The following is a 9,721-nucleotide window of genomic DNA, read 5'->3' as shown; positions in this document are numbered from 1 at the left end:
AATTTTGTTAATTTTTTCAAAGAACCAACTCCTTGTTTCTTGATTCTTTCTATAGTTTTTTTGCACTCCAATTCATTTAATTCTGCTTTGATTTTAATAATTTGCTTCCTTCTACTGGGATTAGGGTTGGTTTGTTGCTCTTTTTCCAGGTGCTTAAGGTGACACATTAAATTGTTGGTATGCGAATTTTCCAATTTGTTATTGTAGGCACTCAGAGCTATAAATTTTCCTCTGAGTACTGCCTTTCTATGTCCCAAAGGAGCTGGTATTTTGTATGCTCCTTTTTGTTAAATTTCATAAACTGTTGGATTTCTGTTCTGATCTCCTCGATGACCCATTGGTGATTCAACAATGTGTTGATCAATCTCCATGAATTACAGGGTTTTCGTTGGTGGAGATTGTTCAGTTCCAATTTGATGCCTTTGTGGTCGAAGAAAGTGCAGGGAATAATTTCAGTGTTTCTGAATCTGCCTAGGTTTGTTTTGTGCCCTAATATGTGGTCAATTTTGGAAAATGTTCCATGTGCTGTTGAAAAAACATATATTGCGTTGTTGTGGATGAAATAATATGCAGATATGTGTTAGATCTAGTTGGTCTATACAGTTGTTGAATTCTAAGGATTCTCTGTTGAGTTTTTGCCTGGTTGATCTGTCCATAGGTGAGAGATTTGCAATAGAGCAAAACATATATACATAAGGCCATACAGTATGATGCAAAATGAAAGGACCTCTAGGATATAGAAACAAAAGCCAAGTAATGAGTGATTTTTTGTCCTTAATATACTATGTTATCTCTCATTACTTTTGCTGTCCCTTGGTTATCTCATATTGTTACAGTATTTCACTTTGTTATCTGATACATTGGATATATTTGTATTTGGTTATTTGAAATTGGACAAGGAAGGGGGGAAAACAAGATGAGAGGTGCGGGTAGGGTGGAGGGAAATGGGTACTAAGCATAAGGTTATCAATTTACTTTGGAGATTAGTTTTGGATTGATTTAATTTTTTGACCTGTTGATATATTTTAGATATGAGGCCTTTGTCCGTTGTATGGTCGGTGAAGATCTTCTCCCACTCTGTAGGCTTCCTAATTAATTTACTAGCTATGTCCTTTGCCATACAAAGGCTCTGCAGTTTAATGCAGTCCCACTTATCCAGCCTTTCTCTGATTTATTGTGATTCTTTGTCCTTATTGAGAAAGATTCAACCTGTGGCAAGGAGGTCTACTGTATGTCCTACTACTTCTTGTAAAATTTTCAGTGTATCGGCTTTTAGCTCCAGGTCTTTGATCCATTTGGAGTTAATTCTAGTGCAGGGTGACAAAGAAGGATCCAACTTTAGTTTTCTGCAGGTGCTTAACCAGTTCTGGCAGCACCATTTGTTGAAGAGGCTATCTTTCTTCCATTCTATTTTGTTGGCTGTAAGATTCCTCTAAGATTCCACCTCACTACAGTTAGAATGGCCAGGATCAAGAAAACTAATAACAACAGATGTGGGAGGGGATGTGGTCAGTAGGGATCACTACTACACTTTTGGTGGGAGTGCAAACTCATTCAACCACTATGGAAAGCAGTATGACAGTTCCTCAAAAGTCTAAACATAGAGCTCCCCTATGACCCAGCAATTCCACTACTTGGCATTTACCCAGTCATCCAGAAACAAGGACACACTAAATCCACTAGCACAACAATGTTCATTGCAGCACTATTTCCCAGAGCAAACATATGGAACCAACCTAGATGTCCCTCAGTTGATGAGTGGATCAACAAGACGTGCTATATGTACACTATGGAATTCTATGCTGCTGTCAGAAAGAATTGCATTGCCCCATTTGTTAGGAAATGGAAAGACTTAGAAAAAATCATATTAAGTGAAGTAAGCCAGACTCAAAGGAACTTAGGCTCAATGGTTTCCCTCATTTGTCATAATCAGTAGAAACCTTTGGCGCTCCTAGCAGAGATTTGCAATAGAGCAAAACCTTGATACAAAAGGCCATATAGTATGACGATAAATGAAAGGATCTCTAGGATATAGAAACATAAGCCATATAATGAATGGTTGTTGTTCTTAAGGTACTATGTTATCTCTCATCTCTCTTGCTGTCCCTTGGTTATCTCATATTGTTACAGTATCTCACTTTGTTATCTGATATATTGAATTTATTTGTATTTGGTTATTTGAAATTGGATAGGGAAGGGGGTAAACAAGATGAGCGGTAGGGGTGAGGGGGAGGCAAATGGGGACCAAGATATGTAAAAGAGTATCAATGTATGGGAATTAATGCACCATCTATCTGGCAAATATCATGTAACCCTTCTATTAATTACAATAATAAATATATGAAAAAAGAAAGGTTATCAAATATGTGAAGTAATGCACCTTTTATCTGGTGAATATAATGTAAACCTTCTATTAATTACAATAAAAATATATGGGAAAAAACAAAACTGATTTGTATTCAATAATTTGAACAGGGAAATTTTAATAAAATTAAAACAATTTATGATATAAACATTAGACATCAATCAATAATAACATATTTGTCAGGAGCAGGGTTGGGGGAGGAGGCAGGCTCAAAGTTGCCTGCAGGCAGAAGGGCTAATTCAGGATCCACAATGGTATCTACCTACTTAGGAAAGACAAGTGCTCTTCCTGACATTTATTTAGTTTAGTAAATTGAAGAATGGAGAAATTTTCCATTAATCGCACAGGGGTTGGTTGATCCTGCTTACCAAGAGGTTTGCCAATTTGAGCTGTTTGTGGCAGATCTAGGCAGGGTTAAAATAAATGGAAGAAATACTGCTAGTTCTTCTTCAGAAGTATCTTTGGGTTATTCTGTCACATTTGGGCTTAAGAACAAGTTGGGTGTCCATACAATTCAAAACTGAGTTAGGCCTTTCTACAAATGAAAAACTGCATACCATCCTGAGGCTTCATACAGTAGTGATGGCTCCAGATCGCCATCTGTAACAGTCCCACGCACATCACTGGTGGCTACTAGGTCATGAGTTCTGGGGTGATTGCATTCTGTAGGCCCAAATCTGAGAATGGAAAGAAATACATGATTATTAGAGAAGTTCTGGGGTGACACAAATGCCATGAGAACCTAATGCAGAAAGCTGTAGAATGTGAATTTGGACTGAACATGGATGAGGAAGTAGGGTGTATTTAATGAGTGGCCATGCCTGTATTCTTTCTAAAAGAGAACACACATTACCCGGAAGAGAATACCCATAAAAGGCCATTGTGCCAAACTGGTAGTAATAAGGACAATCACCAGCCTGGGAGGAGTTTCCCTAGGGACCTGGTTCCATTCATACTCACATGCTCTCAAGCGCACACACAAGGACTTCCCTGCCTTGTAATTGATCTGATAGGTCACAGGTTCTTCCAGCTGGTGAAGGAGAATGTGTAAATGGAGGAGCAGGTCCGAGGAGGGCATGCTGAACATCACCTAGAACATGAGTTCATTCAGGGTGTGTCTGTTCTTGCGATCATAGAAATCATCAGGAGAAAAGACCACCCACATCATGAAGATGGAACAAAAGGTGCTGTGGGAAGATTGGTGACAGGAGAGTGAGCAGCCACCCTCCCTATCCTCAGAACCTCCCCACTAAAGCCCCTATCTCACTCGACTCCCATGTAGAGGCTGCATCTTAGATGCACACATGCAACTTGTGAGAGAAATAGACACTCCTACAAGCAGAATGATCTTCACCACTCAATTCTAGAAACTTCTAGAGTACAAGTCTTCAAAATTTCATCGAGAGAGTCAATTTTAAAACTGATTGTAGACTTTCTGCACAGAGCCCTCCCTGTCATCCCTGAGACCAGAAGCACACCCACAAGTGTGTGCTCTGATATTCACTCAAGTCCCAAGCCTCAATCCCGTACTGCAAATCACAGTTGGTGATTCACAAAGGAGAAATTTGCATTTGGAGTCAAAAAGTCCAAAGATCCAGTTTCAAGGACTGCTCTTCCTTTGGACCCAAAGCCCACTTAATTCTTCACTTGCTCATCTTCTTTACAGTTAGGCCAGAGCAATTTGTACCTGATGAGGAAGAGGAAGAGAAAGTCACACTCTGGCTCTCTTTTTCAGAACTAAGAGGACATCTATGGGGTTGGCTAAATCACAGTTGATAATACATAAGAAGAAGGCACGTGGGATAAATCTATACTTTTCTCTAAAATTTGAAGAGGTTTGAATGAATGTGTCCAAAATAAATGCTCTGCATGGTGACAGTGGCTTGTGCCTATAATCCTAGCTATTTGGGAGGATGTGCTCTAAAGAACAGAGTTCAACACCAGCCTGTGAAGGAAATTTCCTTGAGACTTACCTCCATTAACCAGCAAACAGCACAAAAGGGAGCTGTGGCTCAAGTGATGACCAATCCATCTCTGCACCACCAAAATCTGTGACAAAAAATCAGGTCCTGAATTCAAGGCACTGATCAGAACCAAAAAAATATGCGCATATATCTGTAAATGAGGGCGCCCAATATCTCCTTTCCTGGTGGTTCAGTAGACACAGGGTCATCAGTCCACCCTCCTCCTATCTGTTCTCTGTCTACATTACTGCACAGGCCTCCAAGATTGCTTTTGAAACCTTAACTAATTGGAAATTTGGTTTCATAGGACTTCATCCATGTGAAGACTGAATTTGTGTGCCAAGGTCTTGTGCCTCTGATCATAGCCTTTCAGTAAGTAGACTTCTGAGGCTTCTGTAGCTTCTGAGGGGAATGACATGTTCTGGGTGGCCAGGTATAGGAAATCAGACAAGGTGTGCAGTTGTGTTATCCCACATTCCCAATAGAACACCCCGGGGGGGAACACACAGGCTCTGAGATGCCGAGTATTCCCAAGTCCCAGCCAGGAAAGGCTGAGTAGCCCTGAGCTTGAGGAAGGAATAGTCACTTTCTTAACAAAATGGTTAGCACTTGCTCCATTGTCCCAGAGTCTATAATAATGCAGAAAGTTTCAAAGAAAGACAAGATCGCCTTTCAGGTGGGCAGGGACCACGGTCATCAGTATCTCCAGCGGGCCTGCCTCCAGGCTCAACACGTTACAGGGTACATTCACAGTCCCCCCTGAGTCATTGTCACTCTAAGGGGTAAAGACAAAGTATCTTTTAATTTGGAAATGGGAGCACATTTCAAATTGTGACAGAGTAGACTGAAAACCATACAGAAAATATTCTATCATTATTGGCACAGAAAAGCACAGAAGAAGAAGGTATCTAGATTATACTTCACCTGAGCTGCCTTGTGTTTCCATTGATTTCTTGGTGGAAAATAGACTGAGGTGTTGAACTGTTGGCTGGGCACGGTTCCAACCTATGCAGGCTTGAGAGACACACTCATTTCCCAATTTCCTGAGGCCCGCGTCTCCTGACAGTCTCCTACAGCATGAGAATATCTTTCCCCTTCCAGAGTCACAGGCCAAGTGAGCTGGCTTGACCAGAATGTCAGTTATAATTCCTGGCTACCAGAGTTCCGGGTTCCATTCCATTGTGAAGGAGGTAGGGTCACTGCTCAGGGCCCAATGACCTATTCTGCTTCTCACATAAGACCTACCTGAAGACAAACTGGAGGCAAATGCCACTTCCCACTGCAAAATGTGTACACACAGACAAAGTAAAAGTCATACCTTGTCTTTTGAATCCTGAATTACGCAGCTAGTCCTAGGTTCTGTCCTGGACTGTGCTGAAAGGAGCCATTCCTAGGTTCCATTAATACCTTCCTTGTCACCATTCCTCTCATCCTGCACAAAACATTTTGTCTGACTCTGCCATGGACTTTCTGCACACTTTGCTGACATTAGAACGAGGACATTGTTAAGTGTTTATAACTGAAATATCAGATTTCCCTTGAAATCACTTTGTGGTGTCATCCAGAGCAAATACACATACTTGGCTAATGGAAAATAAAGACGTATCTGAATCAATGTCATGTGTTCTTATATGCACTCAGGAACATATCAGAGTAGAAATATCATGCCTCTGGCCCTGCATAGGTAAACACACCTTGTGAAATCCCATTTTCTACAGAAAACACTGGGCATAGTAGGGTGTGCCTGTCAGCTACTCCAGAAATATAACTGGGAGAACAGTCTAGGCTATTCTGGGTAACAAGTGAGTTCTTTTCTGATAGCACTTGTAACTCTGTAATTGAGTTTCCTTTGTATATGTACTCACAATTTTTTCTGTCTTTATACTTTTTATATTTGTTTTTCTCTTAAATTCTCAGATACAAGCCCACACATTAGCCTAAACTAAGGACTGTTAATTCTCTCTCTTCCACTCCATGTCTTTTCCCTTGAAATTTCTGGAGAAGTTACATTCATGAAACTCACCTCTCATAATGATACTTCCTCTGAAGTACTCTCTGAGTGACCCTATGAGTCTTTTAGCACTTAAGTTTAGGATGATAAAATAAAAGGAATCATATCATCTAAGATACTGGGTAGGAGGTGTTACTGAGTAGTATTCATGGAACTGGACATGCTGACATACATGTGACAGGTACCACTGTCAATGATCCCTCTTTCACAGTACACGTGAAAATAATGCATCATGCTACAGAGCCATACTAACATAAACAAGCTGGTACTGGCACAAAAATAGACCCAAAAAATCAATGAGACAGACTGGATAACCCAGAAAAAATACCATATACTTACATTTGTCTGATCTTCCACAAAGAAACACAAGACATACACTGAAAATATCTCTTCAACTATTGGTGCTATAATCCTAGCAAATCAGGAATCTGAGGTCTGATGATTAAGGTTCAAAGATAGTCTGGGCAAGAAAGTCCATGAGACTCCTTATCTCTAATAAACCTCCAGGAAACCAGTAGTGGCACTGTGGCTAGCCTTGAGCATAAAAGCTGACAGCATACTCAGATGATTTTTACTTAAAACTAATTTTGCATCTCACTTTGCGGGTATTTGGGGGCTATGGTTATACAGACCTAATAGGTAAAGTAAATGAGTTCAGCCAAACACCAGTGGCTCACACCTGTAGGATCATGGTTCAAAGCCAGCCCAGGCAGAAAAGATACTTTGAGACTCTTACCTCTTGTGAAGTACTCAAAAACCAGAAGTGGCAAAGTTGATCATAGTGGTAATGTGTTACCCTTGAGTGCCCAGGCCCTGAATTCTATCCCCAAGACTGAAGGGAAAAGAAAGATCACAAACATAAACAGTGAGCACAATAGACTATTGACTCAGGATGAAAGATTAAATTAACAAATAACCAATATCATCAACAATAGCTCTTTGAAATTTGTAAATAAGGAATGTAGCAGAAAAAAGTGTTGAGAAAACAATGATTCATTTCTAATCACTCTTGTATTATATGTTTTGAAATCATTAACTGCTTTTAAACTAAACAGGCATGTAAGTATCATTTTAGAGAAAGACAACACTTATACATGTATTTTAACCTGAATTCCATATTTTACAATTTGCCTTTTAGAAAATCATCATTCTCTTTTCATATAAAACATGTGTAATCCCTTTACTTAATGTTTCACATAGCTCCAGCATGTGATTATATCATAACTCCTCCATTTTTCTTTTCTCCCAATCTCCCCTTCTGTCTATTCTAGTGGTTAAACTTGAGGCATCACTCACGCTAGTTAGGTGCTATACAAGTTGAGCTGCATACCCTTCTCTTTTTGTTTACTCATTTTTATAGTAGGGTTTATGTGTATGATCAGATCAGCTTGGACCACAATCTTTCTTTTTACCCTTTCTAAGTAGTTGAGATAAAAACACAATGCAGTGAGATCCTCAGATCTCAGCCTCCTAAGCAGAGGATTATAGGCATAATCCACCAAAGACTGGCATTTGTTCCTCTGATCAAATTCAAAATGGAACTGGGTACAGTGGCTGACACTTGTAATCCTAGCTACTATCCAGCCTAGGCATTAAAGAATGTGAGACGCTTATTTTGGCAGTCCTGGGCCTTGAAACTCCAGGCCTGAGCACTGTCTTTGGGCTTTCTACAGGCTAGAGCTCTACCACTTCATCCACAGCACCATTTTGGCATTTTTCTATGTATGTGGTACCAAGGAAATAGAACCTTGGTCTTCGTGTATGATTGGCAAGCATCTTACCACTAAGCCAAACTCCTGGCACAAGAAGGAGAGACACTTATCTCCAGTTAATCACTAGAAAATGAGAAATGGGGCTGTGCGTCCAGGGGTAGGGCAGTATCCTTGAGCTAAAGAGCTAAGGGAACAGTCCAAGGCCTGTGCTCAGGCTTTAAGTTCAAAGCCCAGAACGAGCAAAATAAAAAAATGTCTCAAAGACTCTCCTGCCACATCTCAGATCTGAAGTCTCCTTGCAGCTAGGATTACAGGCATGTGTTACCACTGCCAGTTTTGAATAACTTTTGTGTCATCCATAGTAATGTGGATTCCCCACAACGCTGGTAGGCAATGCAGACATGTGTCACAGGACAGTGGGCACTGATTGCACTCAGGTTTACACATGGGTGTGTGTACACAAGACCTAGCATTTCAAAAGCAAGAAACTCATGGGACATAGGTGGAACAGTGTGCAGTGGTGAAAGCGTGGACATCTTTTCAGGGCCGAGGATACTGAGATACTGAGGTAAAGCAGGTCTTTGCTTCCTCAGTCCCATGCCAAGGAATGTGAGGAGCCCCAGACCTGGGAAGCTGGGTACCAGCGAGGCTACAGCAGTATCTGCAAAGCCAGAGGAGATGGATTCGTTGCTGCAGCATCAGCAGCAGAGGAGGCCAGGATCTGATCCTGAGTTCCCAGGGTCCAGGGCCAAGTGAACTCTGAATACCAGCTCCCAGTGCACACCAGTAGACGACCACCCAACCCACCCCTGCCACTTTCTAACTACCATGTTGGTGTGGAGGGACCAACAGAGGAGTGGGGATGCACCATTGATGCTGGAGCGGGGAGATCTAATGTTGAAACCAGCAGATTGTACCAGAGAGACTGGAAAGCTCCACAAGAAAGCAGATCTCCACGGATACAGATGTTTGCTAGCAAAAGTGTATAAAAGGGCACCACAAGACTGGTGGCTCCATGGTGCCCAACACTGGTGTTGGGGGTGGGACTCCCCCTCGCAGCGCTGATTCAGTGGAAACTTGGAGCCTGTGGGGCCTTGCTGGAGACTGTGCTCCAGCAGCCTCTACCTCTGCCAGGGTGGAACCTAAGCACCTAACACTCTGAGGAGCTAGGATGACAGGCAATCGCCAGTGGCTCCCAAAGCTGACCTTATCTTTGATTTAGAAACTCCTTGCCAATAACAGTTCAGTATGAAATAATGGGATATAATAATTAGATAAAAGTTAAGTGGACATATGTGAGAAATTTACAATTTAGAAATAATGTCAGGAATCAAATCTGTTTATACGAGTATAAACAGTAAAACATTTAGGAATAAATATATCCAAAATGAACGATACAGAGAAGATTGCCATGGATCCTATGCAAGGATGACATCCAAATTCGTGAAGCATTCCATATTTGTGTGTGTGTGTGTGTATATATATATATGTATATATATATATCATTGTTTCTTTGGAATAGAATAGGGAAGGGAGGACCACAAGATGATTAGGAGGGGTCGGGGTAGGAAATGGGGACAAAAACCGTGAGAAAGGTAGCAATGCTTGTGAAGTAATATATTTTAAAAATATATCCAAAATGTTACCTTGAACAATGAAAATTACAGTG

At 41.0% G+C, this 9,721-nt stretch overlaps 1 pseudogene; it reads left to right on the top strand.

Annotated features, from left to right (window-relative positions):
- The first annotated feature begins 9,416 nt into the window (after window positions 1–9,416).
- Window positions 9,417–9,515, top strand: LOC150039644 (U6 spliceosomal RNA; annotated as a pseudogene).
- Window positions 9,516–9,721: the final 206 nt, after the last annotated feature.

The sequence above is a fragment of the Megascapheus bottae genome, unplaced genomic scaffold (assembly GCF_031878675.1).
Source record: "Megascapheus bottae isolate mThoBot1 unplaced genomic scaffold, mThoBot2.hap1 HAP1_SCAFFOLD_90, whole genome shotgun sequence".
In the NCBI taxonomy this organism is placed as follows: domain Eukaryota; kingdom Metazoa; phylum Chordata; class Mammalia; order Rodentia; family Geomyidae; genus Megascapheus; species Megascapheus bottae.
Note: the sequence above shows the minus strand (reverse complement) of the source record. Positions and strands in the feature narration are given on the sequence as shown.